Source organism: Callorhinchus milii, unplaced genomic scaffold (genome assembly GCF_018977255.1).
Source record: "Callorhinchus milii isolate IMCB2004 unplaced genomic scaffold, IMCB_Cmil_1.0 Scaffold9, whole genome shotgun sequence".
Taxonomy (NCBI): domain Eukaryota; kingdom Metazoa; phylum Chordata; class Chondrichthyes; order Chimaeriformes; family Callorhinchidae; genus Callorhinchus; species Callorhinchus milii.
Genome location: NW_024704750.1, coordinates 11,529,735 through 11,548,451, shown reverse-complemented (window position 1 = coordinate 11,548,451; position 18,717 = coordinate 11,529,735).

Below are 18,717 nucleotides of genomic sequence, written 5' to 3'. Positions count from 1 at the left end.
GGTACTTGTTAAAGCTGCCGGAACTAAATTAAAGAAGTCTTAATTTCCTTTAATCAGCAGTCAGCATAGAACGTAATGCTCCCCTGGGTGGAACATGCAGTTGTTGGCAGTTAAATCCTGTTTTCCAACAGATCAGAACAGGATGTGGTACATCTGATGAGCGTAAATGTTAAACTAAGTCATGGTCTGCAATTACTTCACTCTTGCTCAGTTCCGATTCCATTTATTTTCAAATCTTTTCATCTGATTTTAAGACCCTTGCTCAGGAGGTGTAATAAATGGGGTGGAGTACATGATGGTGTTGTCTTTATGTGGCTATGAAATGGGAAGCCCCAATGTTTTTTTTCTCATTCCATGCTTTATTCTATTAATAAGTCCTGCCGTCTCATTTTGGTGATGCAAACTTAACTGCAAGGAATGTAGAATCATGCAAAAGATGTGTGCGTTACTTACATTCTTCCAGTCCATTCTTCTCCTTGGAATATAATCAAGGAAGAATGGAAGAGTCTTTTTAGAAGAAAATGTGCAGAAGAAAACAATATGATGAAAAATGAATGATGGCAAATATGAATCCTAAATCAGTGTGATGGATACAAAGATATTAAAGATGTCAAAATGTCCTGATGTTACCAGCCCAAGTTCTGGCAACACTGGATATGGAAACATTTCAGTGACAAATTGATGACACCCGAGGGTAGCAATTGCCAGATTTTTGGCTGCTCTGCTGTTTCACCGTGTGAGTCTAAAGATTGGACTGGGTTTAATTACTCATTCAGAATTTCTGCAATTTCTTTGTGTTAAGATTATAAAATAAATGTTTAACCTGCCAAGTTTTCTCTTTTATAAAAAGAATATGGTATGATACATACAAAATACAGTCACCACACTCTAGAGTAAATCCTGTGAGGCACTTTGAGATGTACTCCTGATGTTAAATGCTACAGTTATTATTATTACTGCTTTTCCCCCCTCAAATTTTAAATAGTTTAAGTTATCAATATGTGCTATTATAAAAATTAAAAACAATGAGATTTGTGCCTTTTTTGAGAAATGCATTCAGCTCGTTAACATATAATGGCAGAAAATCACAGATTTTGAACTAGACATGGTCTTGAGATTGCTTGATTGAACATCCATCCATCTTCACATTATGTACAGAAATAAACGTTATAAGTCAGGGCCATTAATATGCATTATCACAGGCAAAGCATTAGAGAAGCTAATACAAAATATATGGAAGGTAGCAGACAGATTGCTGGTAGATTGTGAAGATGTGTCAAATTCTCTGAGGCTAACATGATTAGTGATGTTGCACACATAAACTCAAAAGTAATGTCAAACGTTTTACAGCATTCGTGCTTATCTTAATTCCAATAGAAAATAACATGCACATATCTGCTAATAAATGAGGTTGCAGGAGTTGTGGGAACAGTTGATAAAATTAATAATGAATAAATTATACCAGAAGTACAAAATTGCAATGATTTATTTCAGCGGTGAAATGTTGTGAAAAAGGAATGGCATGCGATAACATGAGAGCTTTAAAATAATTCAACCCTAGAAAATGCAGTGTGGATTCAAAATAGCATTACTTGTTCAGGGTTCATCATCAATAAGTGATTGCCATTCAAAGAGTGAGTATTCTCAGGAGTTTGGCTATTTTCATGTTTTTAACATTACAATAGCCACTTTCCCAATTCAAGCTAGAGGTCTGACAATGGAGATGGATTGATCCCAAGCCATACACTGATATTGCCTGACAAGAAAGCAGTGGAGATCGTGATTAAGTTTTCCTTTGCTTGATGTACTCAATGGAATCTTTGTGTTGTGTTAAAAAAGCAAAGAGTTTGGGGGCAATGAAAGTAACTGAGCCATCTACTGCTGCAGTTGAGCATAGTGGAAAGCTGTTGCTGATGGCAATGCCAAGGTTTCTACCAATTTGTAAGGATGTTTTCAATGAATGTAGAAAAGGGAATGATATGAGCATTTCAGAGTGAAAATGGCTTCAAGTGTGCGAACGTTGTTGTAGATGTAGTGTACTGTAGTGCAGTGCTCTGAGACCTTACCCTGTGTGAGGGGTGCTATATAAATAAGTTGTTATTGTTGTACTCTTCGGTGGCTGAAGTTGGGGTACAAGTGCATTGATGGAGAATTGAAGGTGAGAGTTAACTGTCAAGTCAAGCAGTACTTGATCTGTGAGTTCTGGGTGCTGTCTTAGGATCCCTGAAAAACAACCTGACCAACGAAGGAAAGAATGGGAATTGTGAAGGAAATGTGCTGAGCATGTTAACGTGGAAATCAATCCTTCAGCTAGAGAGGATTTTGACAATTTCTGTAATATGCAGAAAATGAATAAGAAATCCTGTTGCTGAGAAGGAGCTTAGTGACTTTCCTTGAGAATGTTTTAGGAATGCAACAAAGAGTTGCAACAAAGAGCTGTAACAAAGGGGCTAGATTGCTTTTCCTGTGCTTCCAGTGAATCAGGATGAGACTTCAGCTAACCATTTAAGTCATTTTTCATAGAAAGAAGGTCCTTAGCAGCTTGACACATTGTGCATAGACTTTCCTTCACTCTTTAAAACACACATTTGCTTGCTCTATAGTAGTGATATATATATCTGACATCTTCATCTTTGTAGCAAGTATCGGTAGAGTGAAGATGATTTATGGTGGTACAATGGAAAAATAATACTGTGTCCAGCCTGTGCTATTTTTCATGCATAAACTAATAACACCTCTTTTTATTTACGTTTTGTGAGATAAAAGCAGACAGTCCATTGTATGGTTTGTTCCCCTGAGGTGAATATTCTGCTTGCAACAAAACTTAATTAATCTAAAAATTATAGTTGCTTTGCCCCCTATACAGGAATAATCTTATACAACCATTAAGTGTTCTTTGACATCTATGTTGTAAAAATACTAGCTGGAGGTTTTGAGTCACTACATTTTACAATAAATCCCATAAAACACTCTGAGACATCCTTCCGACATGAAAAGTGTTGTATCAAATGCAAGGTTTATTGTAATTATTATTACCTTTGCAGTTCAAGTCTGATCCCCTCCAATGAATATTGTCCAGCGACTTGGGATGTCCTCTCAACGTAAAAGGCATTGTATAAATGCAATTTGTTGTTGGAATTGGGTGCTGAGATTGTGTCATTACTAGCATTTGACTTAATTGAGCGTGAGGTCATTTGGTAACCACAGGCTTATTACATATTACCATTTTCTCTCCAGAAAAGTCCAGTCAACATTTATTTCATTATATTCATAGTCTACAGTTACTTATCAATACATCAGTCACATTGAATCAGTTCAGTGAAAACTGCAGCAATATACTCTGACTTCTGAGGTCAAAGTTCCTGCAATTGCAGCATTCCTCTTGAGATTTTATAACCTGATATCACTCCTAAAAGCAATCGCTATCAATGCAAACTACTTGATGTTTGCTGATAGCAATTCAATTAATTCGCCTTTCAAATTCTAGTCCACTTATCAAAGTACAGGTACAATGGGTGATTGCAGCAAAAATGCCCTTTTTAAGAAGACGTATATAATAAATGCATAGATCTTTAGTATTTAACAGGTATCATAAATTTTAGAGGTAGATTGTAATGTCACTGTCATATTTTAATTTGTATTCATGATAATGTTTAGAGATGATGCATGTTGTATTATTTATTGGTAAGTCAGTGTTAGGATCTCAGACATTTACATGTAGAAATGTAAACTTGCACAATCCCAACTCCTGGTCAGCCTTTTATTAAATAGCCTCTTAAGTGTCTGCCTGGCTCTATTGGTAGCAACCTAATCTCTGAGTCAGAAGGTTGTGGGTTCAAGCCCCACATTGCGATGTTTAACTCACAGTCTTAGCTGACACCTCGGTGCACTGTATTGTCGGAGGAGACGTCTGAGGATGAGATGTTAAACCGAGGTCCTGTCTGTCTGCTCAGGTGGACATTAACAATCTTATGGCACTATTTGAAAAGAGAAGAGGGCTTCTTTTCGTAATCTTGCCAACAATCCTCCAGATAAAATTGGTCATTCACTTCATGGCTGTTTGTGGAACCCTGCTGTGTGCATATTAGTTTCCACATTTACCTGCAAATGCAGTTACTACATTTCGCAGTAATTCCTATGGAGTGCTTTGATGCTTCTTGATGTTGTGATAAATACTATGTTAGATGTAAGGATTATTATAAAATACAGTCACTGCACTTTACAGTAAATCCTGTGAAGTTGTTTGAGTTGCTCTCCCTACATGAAAGGCTCTATATCAAATACCAGGAATTATTGGTATTATTATTAAATATTATTTGCATTTGTCACAAAGTACAGATGTTTACATTGCACACGTGCTTCTATTTTGCTAATAATGTATAAATACTGTTAGTTTCACAGTTAATTTGTACTGAAAAACCACTGACCTGTCAGACCAGGTGTAGTCCATCGCTCCTGAGTTTGGGGGTGGGGTGGGAAAATAGGGAAAGAGGGACAAGAAGAGGCCATTCAGCCGATCAAGTCTGTTCCACCAGTCTTGGGAGATTTTTTTTATCCGATTGCCCTGATCTTTCACCGTGCCGCTTTGACACCAAAACAAGACAGTGGGGACAAATGTCAAAGTAAAGTTTTCATAAATGATCTGGGAATTCAGCTGCTCATTCAGAGAACTCTAAAACGGTCCATTGAAAATCTCCCTTGATTTTGTATAAGGGAGGCCAATTGTACTACAAAATTCATATTGATCAATTATAAACAGATATCCTTTTTCCTAAAGGAAAGTCAGACTCTGGTTGCACAGTACTGCTTCTAGATTACCATTTACGGAATTTTTATTACCAATGCCACTGCAACACAGTTATAACTGAACTGCCAGAGCATTGCTGGATGTAATAGATTATACCTAATAGACACTGCTACTGTTGCTGAATGCTTGTCCATCGCTCTGTTGTGAAAACGCCAAATAAAACAAGCCCTGTTTTTGTGATGAAGCTAATATTTCATGGTGTTGCATGTTATTTGGCATTCTCTCTTATTTTGCACAAACCAAATAGAATTGTGTCCTAACTGCAATATTTATTGGGGATATTATTAGAAATGCATTTTCTATCATTGAATAATTCATGAGTGCATTTTAGTATTAAGCATATTATCAAGCATTACTGTTAATATAATTGTTTTTTTAATAATTCACGAGACTGGTACAATCATAGCTACTGCTCTAATCTGCTTTATTTGTTATCATTGTAAATCGCTGCTCTCTTGTGCATTTACTTTATTAATATTTACGCATATGTATTGATTCTAAATACAGAGGAATATACAACGCCAATAATTGGGAACCTTCAATTCAACAATATTTTTTAATGTATTGGTATGTTCTGAACAACACTCGCACATACTGTAAGTACCTAATTTACTGAGCTATTTTGATTGTTTAAATAGCGAACAATGAGAATGTGATGTAGTTGTCACAAGATGGTGCTGTAAGCAGATCATCTTCAGAAGAGTACAAGAACTTGTTAGGTTTGGAAGCATGAGGACTTCCTTTTTGGGAAGAGTAACCCTTTCTCCTTTTGAATACTTCACCATGTGCGTGCATGTGTGGAAACTTGCTCTGCAAAAGTTTGTACAAAAGTATCTGAGAAAAGGTTGGGCTAAATAATAATAATCATCATCCTTGCATTTCATTTAGTGCCTTATCATATCATCAAGACATTTCAAAGCATTTCATAGGATATACAGTAAAGAGGTTTTGACTGCATTTTATGGGCAAAATTTCTACTCTGATTTAAACCTGAACTCTGATTTCTCCTTGTGAGAGCATACCAGTGCCCGTGAGATTATGGGGGCCCAACCTGTTGGTGGTGGAACGACATGTGTTCGCTCACTTCCTATTTCGATACAACTGCATCACATATAATAATAATAATAATCCTTGCATTTGATATAGTGCTTTTCACATCTTCTAGATGTCTCAAAGTGCTTCACAGAATATACTGTAAAGTGAATTGACTGTATATTTGTGGGCGAAAGCGACAGCCAATTGAGAACAGCAGTGTCCCACAAACAGATGTGGATTGAGTGACCAAATTATTTTTTTTTGAGGGATTATTATCAGGCATGAGGAGTAAGGAACCTTGCCCAAGGTTTCGCCCTGCCAGGAATCGAACCCAGGTCTCTCACTTGTGAGGCGAGTGCTCTAACCATTGAACCACTGATATGCGAATCGCTGGGGAAAAGGGGAGAAGGAACAAGAGGAGATGGAGATGGTAAAAGTAAGCAAAAGCTTAGATTTGGGATCGAAATGTAACCTATTCTTGCACCAGGGCCCAATGGGCCCTTATTATGCCACTGTACCCGATGCTCTGCTGAGCTGCTAGCAGGAGCTGGTTCTTTTTCTGTGCTGTGGGGTAACCTGTGGAGTAAATATTAAACTTGTTATTTGTAAGTAGTTCAAAAGAAATTGTTCTGTGACATGAGGAGCTGGTGTGTGTGCATTTCTGAGCCAATATTTAAAACACCCTCTTGTGTCACAATTATACCATACATTTGGGGTCTCTTGTTTGATGCAAAATGCTATAATTTCACACACAAAATACACAGTCAATCCACTTTACAATATATTCTGTAAAGTGCCCTGAGACGTCTAAATGACATGATGAGGCACGATATCAAATGCAAGGATTATTATATTATTATTGTTCTCTATTTCTCTGAAGTTGGCCAGTTGACATAACCAACTATACTGGAAAAGGAAGTTTTACTCCCACGGTGCTGCCCAGCAGGAGGAAACTGCAGCAGGTTGCATACTTGTGTCTCAAATTCAAATTTCTAATAATAGAAAGGAACTCTCTTATAAGTTTAGAAATGTCACCACAGTCATAGGCCAAGCAGCGGTGCATTTGTTTTAGTACATGTGTGGAGGGAGCTTTCTTCGATTCATGCACAGTGTGAACAGACAGCATTGTCCCAACAATCTGCTCACATTTGCTCCCAAATGCTCCCAATGCTGTACTGCTTGATGTAGTGTAAATGGGACACTCGTCTCAAAGGATACAAGAGATATCAGCCATTTTTGACACAGTTTCACCTCTGAGGACTTGGCGGGGGAAAAAAACCTAACTGTAACATGCAGTAACCTTTCAGATTGCTCTTTAGAAAGATGGGAGTTAGCACCTTCGATACTGATGGGTTATTACCTCTGAATGCCACTTATAATCTCGTTCACAGCATTGTAGCACATTCTCTGATGCACTGTTTATAGTTTTATTAAAAATATTTATTTTAACCTAAAACAAACAATAACATTACTTTAATGTTTTTTTTCCCTTTAGTTTCTGAACCCTTCATCTCTGAATTCAAGTAAAATACCAACGATGGTAACTCTGAAACTGTCAATGTAGGAATTCAAACTGTAGGGATCACAAAACTTCTCAGAAACATCACTTCTGACATTGAATGAATGAGGGCAGCCAGTATCTCAGCAAATGTTTATACAGGAACATAGAAAGACTTGGGTTCTGCTCCACATGTGTTATAAGTTGGTTAACATCTATAAACTGTATTGGTTGGGGGAAGGGAGTGGATCATCCCAAAATATTCTGGAGAAAAGATTAAAGATAATTCTCAAAAGCAAATTGTTTTAAAGAAATCATCATACAGAGAAGGAGGTTTAAGTATTTTAAATATTCTCATTCCTCAGACAATTGATCTGTCTCCACGCAATTAAACATTAATCAAAGTTGTAAAATTATCTACCAATAGTATCACGATTGCTGTTCTGCTCTTTTTTGTACCAGTGTAACCTGTTACTCATTATATCACGGTGATCAATTTCTTCCGGTGATTTAGTTGTAGGTTGCTGAGTACAAGTGTGTCATGTTTTTGCTACTTGTAGAAAATGAGTCTGTCAAACTTTTGTCCATTGGTCCGTGTTTACTGTGTCAGACTGATGCCCGATACCCTTTACTTGTTTCAGTTATTAATGGTGTTTCTCAAATGGGCTGAGGTTAGGATTGAACCTCACTTGCAAAAGTGACAGAGGATGTCTTGAATCCAATAAAGCATTTGAACACCTTGGGAATTGGGGAGCTACATGATTGTCTGAACGAAGACTACCAAAAGCATAAATTACTTTGTCATTACATTCATTTAGTTGGTCTGACCGAAACAATTTTGAAATATCCGATATTGCTGAATAGATAACTGACCCATTTTGGGAATTTTCTTTGATGATATGGAAGCGTAATACAATACAAGATATAAATTGGAATGGCCTGCCTGCTCTGTAATCTATTTCTAGTCACTCTGTGAGAAATGGGTAAAATGGTGCCATGGCAACTGTTGAATTTAGTCCTTTCTATTGATCAAACCGTACATTAGTGTATTGAGAGTTTCTGGGCAGACCTAGAAAGCTAAAATAAAGACTACATGCAAGCTGCAAATATTTTACTGAGCATAAGAAGAATTAGTAGTAGGTTTAAAATGTTGGTAGTTTAACAATTGTCCATGTAAAATTTAGCAGTCATTTAAAGTAATGAGGTAAGATCATTAATCAGCCTGAAAGCCGGGAGTAAATTGAAAATGTAACACATAGATTTTAAGACATGGTGATGACATTTACAAACCAATCAGATTTCATCATCTTCCTCCATAACAACAGATGCTGACCTTTACAGCTTCCTATTCAGCCTTCATGCATTACCTGCAGAAATTAACATTAACTTGCTCTCTGTTCCACACTGCTACTAATGTCTTCTGGGAATAGAGATTCATGAATTCATTTATTACACAGACTCGAGACCCACTTTACACTCTTAGCACAGGAGGGTTGCTCTTAGGAGCCGGTATTTTTGGAAGCAAGTCGAACTACCTCTGTGGTTGAGGGATGGCTGCAAGGGATAGAATAGGAAATGTCAATGGGAACAATGAAAGACAACTGAGGACAACTTCAAGGAGAAACCTTCAGGCTGCACATTGTGGTCCACACAGCCACAGTCCAAGCCTTGACCAAATGACTTCTTTGAAATACTCTAAACAGCTATACAACACCAAAGGAATCCGAGAATACTATTTGTATGTTTTCAATAATAAGTCAAACACTATTAGTTCTGCCTGCGGTAGGGTACATAACTATAAATAGACAGAGGTTATTTTGTGACTTGCTAGATAGCCAAATATTCTGGTCTTATTTTGTGATGTTTGTATTCAGCAGAGATTTATTATTCTAGATATTTGTAGTTTAGAGTGTTACTGGTTTGGTAGCGCAGCACTCTTTAATAAGCAAATAACAGTTAGGGTTAGGGTTATTCAATGAACATGACTGAAAGTGCTCTATTTTGTTTCCTGCAAAAAGTTCCAGCTACAAAATGCGAGAAAATGTATCCGAAAGGTTGAAATGTGGAATTAGCATGATGTCAGTAAAATGAAAACTGACACTAGTTATAATGGTCTCATACAATGCCAGACAAATCCTTGTGACAAAACAGCAATAATGGGAAATAAGAATAGGGTACACAGTGGGAAAGAGTGCTTAACGCTGATAAAATCCAATACTCTATCAAGTGTGATTGAACCTATTTGTAATACTTGACTCAAAAAGTGATTTACTCGCTATACTCCTGGTTGTGCACCAGGTTACACCATGCTGAGGAAAAGCAGAATTACACTTTGTAAATTATTATAAAATTGCAAATGCTTGAGTCGTATGTGATGATCCCAGGGGCTAATGCGGTTTAAGGTGGTACACATAATTGTTGTATCTCTTCTGGAGATCACAGAAGATTACTGTTGAAGTTTAATTCAATGTCTGTCTGATAAAGTCAACTATTCATTGATGTTCTCACTCTTCCTTTCATCTTAGTACACTTAACAGTATTGTTAGACATTTTTTCGAAGCTAAACATTTTCATCACTGCGAGCTCACCTACCAAATGTGGAGTCACTTAAGTTTTACAGTAAGTCCTGTGACGTGTTTTGAGACATTCCAATGTCATGAAAGATGTTATATCAAGTATAATTATTATTATAATTTGAGCTGATCAGTTTTGAACCTTGGATGGGTTCCCTACATAAGTGGAGCAAAAAGTTCACCACTGAAATACACAAATTCACAAACATAGTCAATCACTATATCTTATAAGCAAAACTCATGACAAGTTCTAAGTATATCAGAAAGCATTTGAAAAGAATCATTCAACCTATCAAGGCTGCTCCTTCCACCAACTACACCTGTAATGGAGTTTGTAATCTACCCTTGTAATGGACTCACCACCACTCAGTTAATCTCCTGAGGGAACATTCTGTAAACATTATTCACTGAAGCAGAAAATAGCAAGCTCAATATAACAGTAAATACATTCAATTAAGCATCCAGGATAAACTGGATATCTATGAGAGACTTTGAGTTAATAGCCAAATAAAATTTGCTAAAATTGAAACTAAAATACCAATACAAATATTGTGTAGTGGCACTAAATGTCAATAATTTGTCAAATGTAAACTTAGTTAAGCCAATGAAAAACAAATTGTGGAGGAAGCAGATGAAACGGATTAATTATATTTTTGTCCTAAAACCTCTTCAAGCTCCATTAGCTGCTATTTCGGGGCAAGCTGTGAGTTTTAATGAGAAGCTACTTGTGTCTGATGCCCATTATACATACCCCTGCAGCTTTCTTGCTGCAGCATAGGTTGGTGGAGTTTTTGACAAGAATGCTGCAGCATTAATAGTTTAATGATTAAAGAAGGGAGTTTCTCTCAGTGTCCTGCTCAACAATCTCCCTATTAAACTTGGTCATCCAATTCATGGCTGTTTATAGGACATTTCTATGTGCAAATTGACTTCTGTGTTCGCCTATAAATTCCACATCCATTACGTTTTACAGTGAATACTGGAATCACTTTGAGACATCCTCCTGACGTGAAAGGCACTATGTTGAATGCAAGGATTATTATTATTATTATTATTGGATACAAATTGTTTGCAGACAAATCTTAGATTTGTCTGCAAACAATTTGCATCTTTAAATTTTAAGGAAGTCACAAAACATTTTTTTTGACCCCAATTCTCCAGTCCCCTCCTCAAGGTACAAGGAATTGTAGCATAGATGTTTTAATTTACTTGTGTTGCAAAATGTTCACATTTTAAGCATCAGACCCATTAGTTATTCACTCCCCCGCACATAACCCTTAACAGTGATGAGGCTTGATGATATTTTGTATTCTGTATAAAATAGCTCAGCGGTGCAGGTCATTGGACTATCAATGGGGTCCAGCACAAAATAGCAGGACAAGAGTGTGCACCCATGAATTTCCACACAAGGAGTTTATGAACAAAAACGAAGCACTTTCCCTGTGAGGATGAGGAGGAAAGTAAATGCGTGATATTCCCAAGGTTACTGGCACATATAGCTTAGCTATGAGGACAGGTTGGAAAAGTTAGGACTTTTCCCATTAGAGCCGAGAAGGTTACACGGAGACCTGATAGAGGTCTTCAAGATCATGAAAGATTTTGACAGGCTAGATAGGGAAAAGCTGTTTCCGCTGGTAGGTGTGTCTGTGACTCGTGGTCACAGTCTTAAGGTATCTACCAAAAGAAGCAGAGGGGAGGTTAGAAGAAATTTTTTCACTCAGCGAGTTGTTAGAATTTGGAATGATCTGACTGAAAGGGCAGTGAAGTCCAATTCGATAACAACTTTTAAGAGAGAACTGGATAGGTATCTGGAGAAGACAGGTTTGCAGGGTTAGGGGGAGAAAGCTGGTGAGTGGGGTTAATAAACGTCAGTTGCTCTGTCAAAGAGCCGGCACAGACTCGATGGGCCGAATGGCCTCCTTCTGTGCCGTAACATTCTATGATTCTATGATTCTATGATTCTATGATATGCCTGTTAATGGTTGAGTCAAAAGGGTATTAGCATGGGGTCCCCCTCAGAAGGGAATGGTATATTGTGTAAGAGGTGCCAATTTGTTTTCAAAGTGGGTTTTTAAATAAAAAAATAATTTCAACTGTTACGTGGCATTTAAAGTGAAATATTATTCAGCATAAATTTTGCTTGCAATGCGCCACCAACACAGTTATGAATGTTTCCTAGCCAATGTTTATCACAAATTAATAACATCATACACAGCATTAACAAACATTTACAAAGTTGTTAAATTCATAGCTTTACTGAAATCTAACAAATTAATGCTGGTGTTATAACAGCCTTTTTTTATTACATGTTTATCCCAATGTTGCTGTAGCGTTGCTAGATTAACTTTTTATTTTGAGATTTTGCAGATTTTCTATTATTTTTCGTGGTCCATATAAAACGAAGCCAATCTTTTGAAACTTGGAAAAAGGATAGAGAACCACGCAGTGGTATCGTTTTTTACTGCACTGCCCCATCATGTGTGAAAATCCAATTTATTTCCATAGTACTGGTGTTGGATAATGATCCTTATTACCAGTCCCTGGCTCCAGTTCAGTTGTGGAACATTACAGCAAAATTGCAGGTCAAGAAAATAATGAAAGCCTTATGCACAGGCTCTGTGTCAGGATGTTTGTGTTCGCATTGCAGGTTAATTAAAGTGACAAATGATTTTTCACCACAGCACAAACCTAAAACACTTGTCTCACTAATATTAAAGGTTTCCCAGGATCAGGTAACAAGTGCTGATTAGGAAATTAGGTCAGGTAGGTGGAAGAAAGCCTTCCCAGTTCCATATGCTTGCATGGTTCTGGGATGCCGTTTTCAATACTATGCTACTTTTCAGAGAATCATTAAAACTGCAGCACACAAGACCAGTGTGCCCATCGAGCTAATACGGTTGTCCACTCCTTCACTGGAGCTGTGAATTCTAATCCAATCTCCCTGCTAGTTCTCTTCACCTGCCTTCAGTTATCTCCTCCAGCACATGTTTATGTACAGTATATGAATGTCGGGAGAGAGGGAAAGCTTTTTTTTGCCCTAGTGTAGAATAGCAGTGCAGACACAAGCACCGCATTAACATGACAGGTGAGATCCTTGTATTGTGTTTAGCTTTATTCATTGTGTATTAGTGTAGCTTAATCCTACTTTCCAATATACATTATGGATTGATTAGGTTGCCGCTTGATTCAGGCTTTTACAATTATGACTATTTAAAAGAAATGTAATAGTAATATCTCTGTCCATTTAACCAGCTATGGGTCAAATAAATCATAATTTAAATTGAAACACTTTATTATGCAAAATTTGAGGTTAATTGAAATGTGACAGAAGAGTTAAAGGTCCTGTATTCCAACACCGAAACTGCTGGGTGATTCATTATGCAATACACTTGCACACCGTGTCACTCCAAGCTTGAGTAGGGCTAAAGAACTGGAACACATGTCTGCAGGCTGTGCAGTTCCATGTCATGAAGTTGCACAAGCATTCCTGCTTTTAATTTCAAGATGTTTCAGTATTTCAATGGAGTTTAGAAGAATTAAACTGTATACCTTGCACAGAATATCAAATGTTATTACTCCAGCACTGGAAACCAACATTGCATTTTCTAATAATGCACAATGTACAGTCCAAATGTAGACAAGCTACAGAATGACCTACTCATTGGTTAGTACAAAATGTTTTTGTTTGTACTTTAAAAAGTACTACTAATAATAATCCTTGCGTTTGATATAGCGCTTTTCATGTCTTCTAGACGTCTGAAAGCGCCTCACAGAATATGCTGTAAAGTGAATTGACTGCATATTATGTGGGCAAAACGCGGCAGCCAATTGCGCACAGCAGTGTCCCACAAACAGTCATGGATTGAAGTGACCAATTTATTATTGTTTTGTTTGTTTGAGGGATTATTATTAGTACTTTGCAATATGATCCAACAACCTAAACCCCAATTCTAAATAAATATGTTTGGTTTCTGGATTATTGTAAATATTTAAACTAATAATGGCTACTATAACTAGCACTCTGGTTTTGTTACTGGCAAAGTATAGGTATTATTATGGTAACAACTCTAATTAGGTCAGCCTGCACATCAATTTTCATGGCTTTAAGTACATCAAATACAGTCTCATTAAATTAATAGTTGCACTTTCTATGCTTTCTACTGAGGAAATAAAAAGGCTGGTTCTTGGCTTTAGATACTGGTGCAGTGGCATTGACAATTGGTCAATTTGTGAGGAAACCTATTATTCCAAAGCATGAACAAGGCTGGCTACATTTACAGCTTCTCTAAAATATTGCAAATGTTATACAATTATTGAGGTAAAGAGAAAAAAGGCAGTATTTTAAAGCTTATTATCACATCAAAAGGGCTCAAAACCACCTCAACAGCAATTAAGTATAGTATCTATTTTGTACAGATGACCTTGAAGAGGAATGAATCTGGGAACACAGGGCAATACTGTCCTTGCAGCATTGAAGGTGAAATCCAGAATGACAGGTTGAAATGTTTTGCTCGCTCTTACCCTCTGCATTATTTGGCACCAGCGTGTGTTGTTGGGGTGGGGGTATCAAGTAAAGGACTTTCTACATCCAGATGTTTCTAGACTGGCTACCAAGCAGCTTCAAGGTACAGTGAATGGAGCTGCTGTAAGGATGTATACAGATCTTCCTCATATTATACATCACTGAGCAACCAGAAGAGTGAAAGCAACTTGAACTGTCAGTTCTCCATACGGCAACTAATTTAATGACATATTTGCTATGGTTTCTCCCCTGCATCCCCTGATTTTGGTCATGTGCAGCATGAAAGGTCTTAAATTTCCTCAAATGGTTGTTATAAATCACATGTAAGATAATGAGCAGCTACAAAACATAAACCAAAGTAAGAAACCAAAGTAAGATTTGGTCCTCATGGGATAGATGTTACTGGAGGAATAACTGAAGTTTAAAAGTATAATTTGGAAGAGAAAAAAAATCCATCATAGTCAAAGCAGCATAGGGTATGAGGTCCTCTTCTGTTCTGGAATTTGACATTTTCCTATACAGGGGAGGAAAAGGATGAAATATTTGCATAGATCAGTGTACTCAATGCTATGAGTAGTAACAACTTTGGAAGGAGGGAGTAAGTTGTTTCAATGTCTAATTCCTCCATCAAGGTACAAATAAGGTTACAAACAAGATTCTCATTGAAAGACCTTTCAATCCTCTGGGAAGAGATGAGATCATGAAAACAAATTCTCGGTTAAAGAAAATCTTCTTTCAAGTGCAGACAAGCAGACTTCGCTCGAGCTCCTGTCTTAAAGCGGGAGATGAGGATGGAGGAAAGACTATAAATAATCCTTACATTTTGATTTCGCGTCTTTTATATCAGGAGGTTGTCTCAAAGTGCTCAACAGGATATGTGGTAAAGTGTATGACTGCTTAATTTATCGGTGACTATGAGGCTGTGTTGTTTATCTTAAAGGAACAAGTTACTCTTACTGTTGATAATTTCAAACAAACCTCTGCACAATAAAAGAAAACATAAGGCAAGGCATCAGGGATTGACAATAATAGCACTGATGTTGTTTGGTTTGGTTATTATGATTATTATCAGCTACAAGGGTCGCATTACTGTTTTTCGTTTCACTCACACTAGTAATGATACCTCTGAGCTAGTAATGCCCTCCAAAATTATGTCATTGCTATATTCCTGACATTTTTGAGCTCATGAAGTAGAAATAACTGACATTTCCATAGCACAAAGTTAAATATAGATCTGCCATTTGCAGCTAGAAAAATGATGGATATAATCTTGAACACCGAACTTCCATAGACTTTAGCTGTACAAAATCACCACCTTAATCCACAAGAATATTAACAAACATTTTATATTATAATGAGCATATTATCTTCGTTGAGTGTGACATTTGTAAAATATCATATAATATAGTCTTAATGCTCACTGAATCTGAACATTTAATTTTCAGAATTGAGTTTTGCAATTAATGTGCCATCTTCACCACATTTCATATCAATCTTCCCAAGTGTCCCTCTTGTGAATTTTTTAAAATTCTCTTCCCTACCTACACTCAACCCAATTCAACTCAGGCTATAACTTGGGTTTATTACTAAGATGAAGGTCATTATTTTTTCTCATTTTATTATGATCTAGGATTCTAGGGGATTTGAGACTATAGTTTGAAAAGGATTTGAGCAACAATTTTTGGAATATATGTAGCGCTCCCTTGATGGCCTAGCAAAAAAATGACAGCAGTAGGTCATCAGGACTGGAAGGTTGCAGTTTGTATTGAGTGTCCAGACAAACAATCTGAGTGCTACTATCGGCTTTGATGCTACAATTTGCCTCCTTGTCCCCGAGTTACAGTGGAGAAAATCAGCTCATTTTTGGTTAAAAAAAAGGTTTGAAAAAGAAAGATTTCAATTTGAAATAAATATCAACAATAGATATCAGTAAATATCCATTGGATACGCAGACATTTGTAAACCCCCCACTCCAGGAGAATAAAACTACAGTGAGCCCTGTTGGCTACAGTGAGGCCTGCTTTTATGAGTAATACATTCTACATTCTTCAGCACAGCAAGTTGCACATTTTATCTGTGTCACACAGTGGTGTGAAATAATCTTTCAACTTATTTAAACTCTCATTTTAAAATATACTTTTGCCCAATTATGGAGGTCTTTCTGCAGTAGAGTAATTCCATTGGTTCAAAGAACAGTGAGCTGCATTCAGGTGGTACCTCAGCAGGCCTTAGCACTCAATGTGAATTTGTCTGTTAATTGCAGGGTATACATGGTATAAGCACCAGACAAGAACACGATCTGTGGATTTAAACCCTGTGTGAACTCAAACATGAGACTTAATAAATTCACAACAAAACACACATATCTTGGGGACTAATTTGTTGGAATCTGACAGTATTTAATTTTAGTTTTGGAATAACAAGTATGAAAGATATAACATTTGGCCAATTTCTGGATGTAATTTTATTTCCCAACAGAAAATCAAAATCAAAGTTGAATATCTCTGTATCAATGTGAAACAAATGTGGCTTTTATGCTTCATTGCACACTGTTTGCTTATAATGAAGAAGAGTGTCCCATAAGTTGATTTACATGCTGTTCTGTTAGTAATGTAGCCAAACGTTGCAAGTAATATAACTTTCAGTACCGGGAACATTCATTTCATTAATAACCAATCCACTGAAGAATATTTATGTAGACAAGTAGCTAAATGGTTGTTTTAACGTGTGATAAAATAGGTATTTGACGAACATAAAAAATGGAAGTAGCCGGTGTGATTGTGAGTTCACGAACCTGGTTGCAGGTTAAATGTCAGTTAGTAAGATTAAGGTTTTACCATTCCTAATATTTCACTATGGACAATGGGAAGAAAAAAATTGCCAGAAAGAGGGAGCATTTATGATGCGTGCAATGCTGCCAGTGCATCTCTGGTTTGGAAAGTTCCAATATCTACAATTCAGCACCGAGTTCATCTCTACACACTGAGTTACACAACCAACGTTTCATTCTTTGCTTTTCTGTTATCTGAATACACTTTACTATTCAAAATATTTTCTAATCAATGCTTATGTCAAAAAGAAGCAAATTCCTAAAATGGTGTACACTGAGGGATAGGTTGTAGGTTTAAACCTGTTGTTCTCAATACACTGGATTCAATACACTGCTAATGCTAAAGGACCTTGCATTATGCAGTTATAATGGGAGATTCCCACTGCTCACTGACTGGGCTGAACAGTCAGGCAGGGATTCTGAGCTTATATTTGATCTTTCCTCACAAAGAGGCAAGAGAGTTGGAAAGGAAGTTATCTTTGCTACTCTCATGTGCTTCCCACCTTCTGGTTACAAAGCATCATTAGCAGCAAGTGTCCTGCCTGCTCTATTATTTTGTGTCATCAGGGCTGATAAATGGTGGACTCACTTTAAAAATGTACCTTTATAAATGATATGGGTGGAGCGAACTTAACAATTACTCTTCTAGCTTACTAACTATGATGAAGTAGATCCAAGCTATTGTTTATTGCTACGTAAAGTTACCATTACAATAATTTCCATGGCTACAGAATGAAATATCTGCCATTCTGTCTTTTTAATAATTTGCAAAAAAGAAGAATCTATTTGCATAACTTATGGAAGATTCATTTTGCTTCAAACTGTGAAGAATAACGATTCTCAGAAAAAAACCAGTAGAGTCACACATGAAAACAATCTTAAGAAACCTCACATAGGAAGTGCTGAAGTTAAACTTGAGAGTGGCTGGGCTTACTCATAAATGTTGCTGTATAAGTTACTCCTCAGCAATAAGCAAAATATATATTCAAACTGAAAAGAAAAGGGTGCATATGATGAGCTTTTCACAATCTGAAATTGTTCTATTGATTATAATTGATTGCAAATTGAGTGGTAAATACAAACCTCCGGTAGTTAGTGGTAGATTTTGTCTTTGTTCATGGGCCGATTTTTCCCTTTCATTTCGGTAACACTTGCTAGGTAGTTACATAGTAACTGCGTGATCTGACATCTGACATATGATTATGACTTTTCAGGATAGAGTAATGGACAGAATACTTGCAGCTGAACTGCCACCAGGTCAGCATTTGGTATCGTCTGGGAGAGGAGGAGGTTTGGCACGATTTGATCGTCACATAATTCAAGGATCAAGGGCAGACTCATTTTTGTTTGTTAGCAGGTTTCTACGAATTAAAGACCATGCTTTAATTTAGTGCCTCAAAGTGCTTTACAATTAATTGGTGACTCTTTATTTGTAAGCCTACACCAAAATAC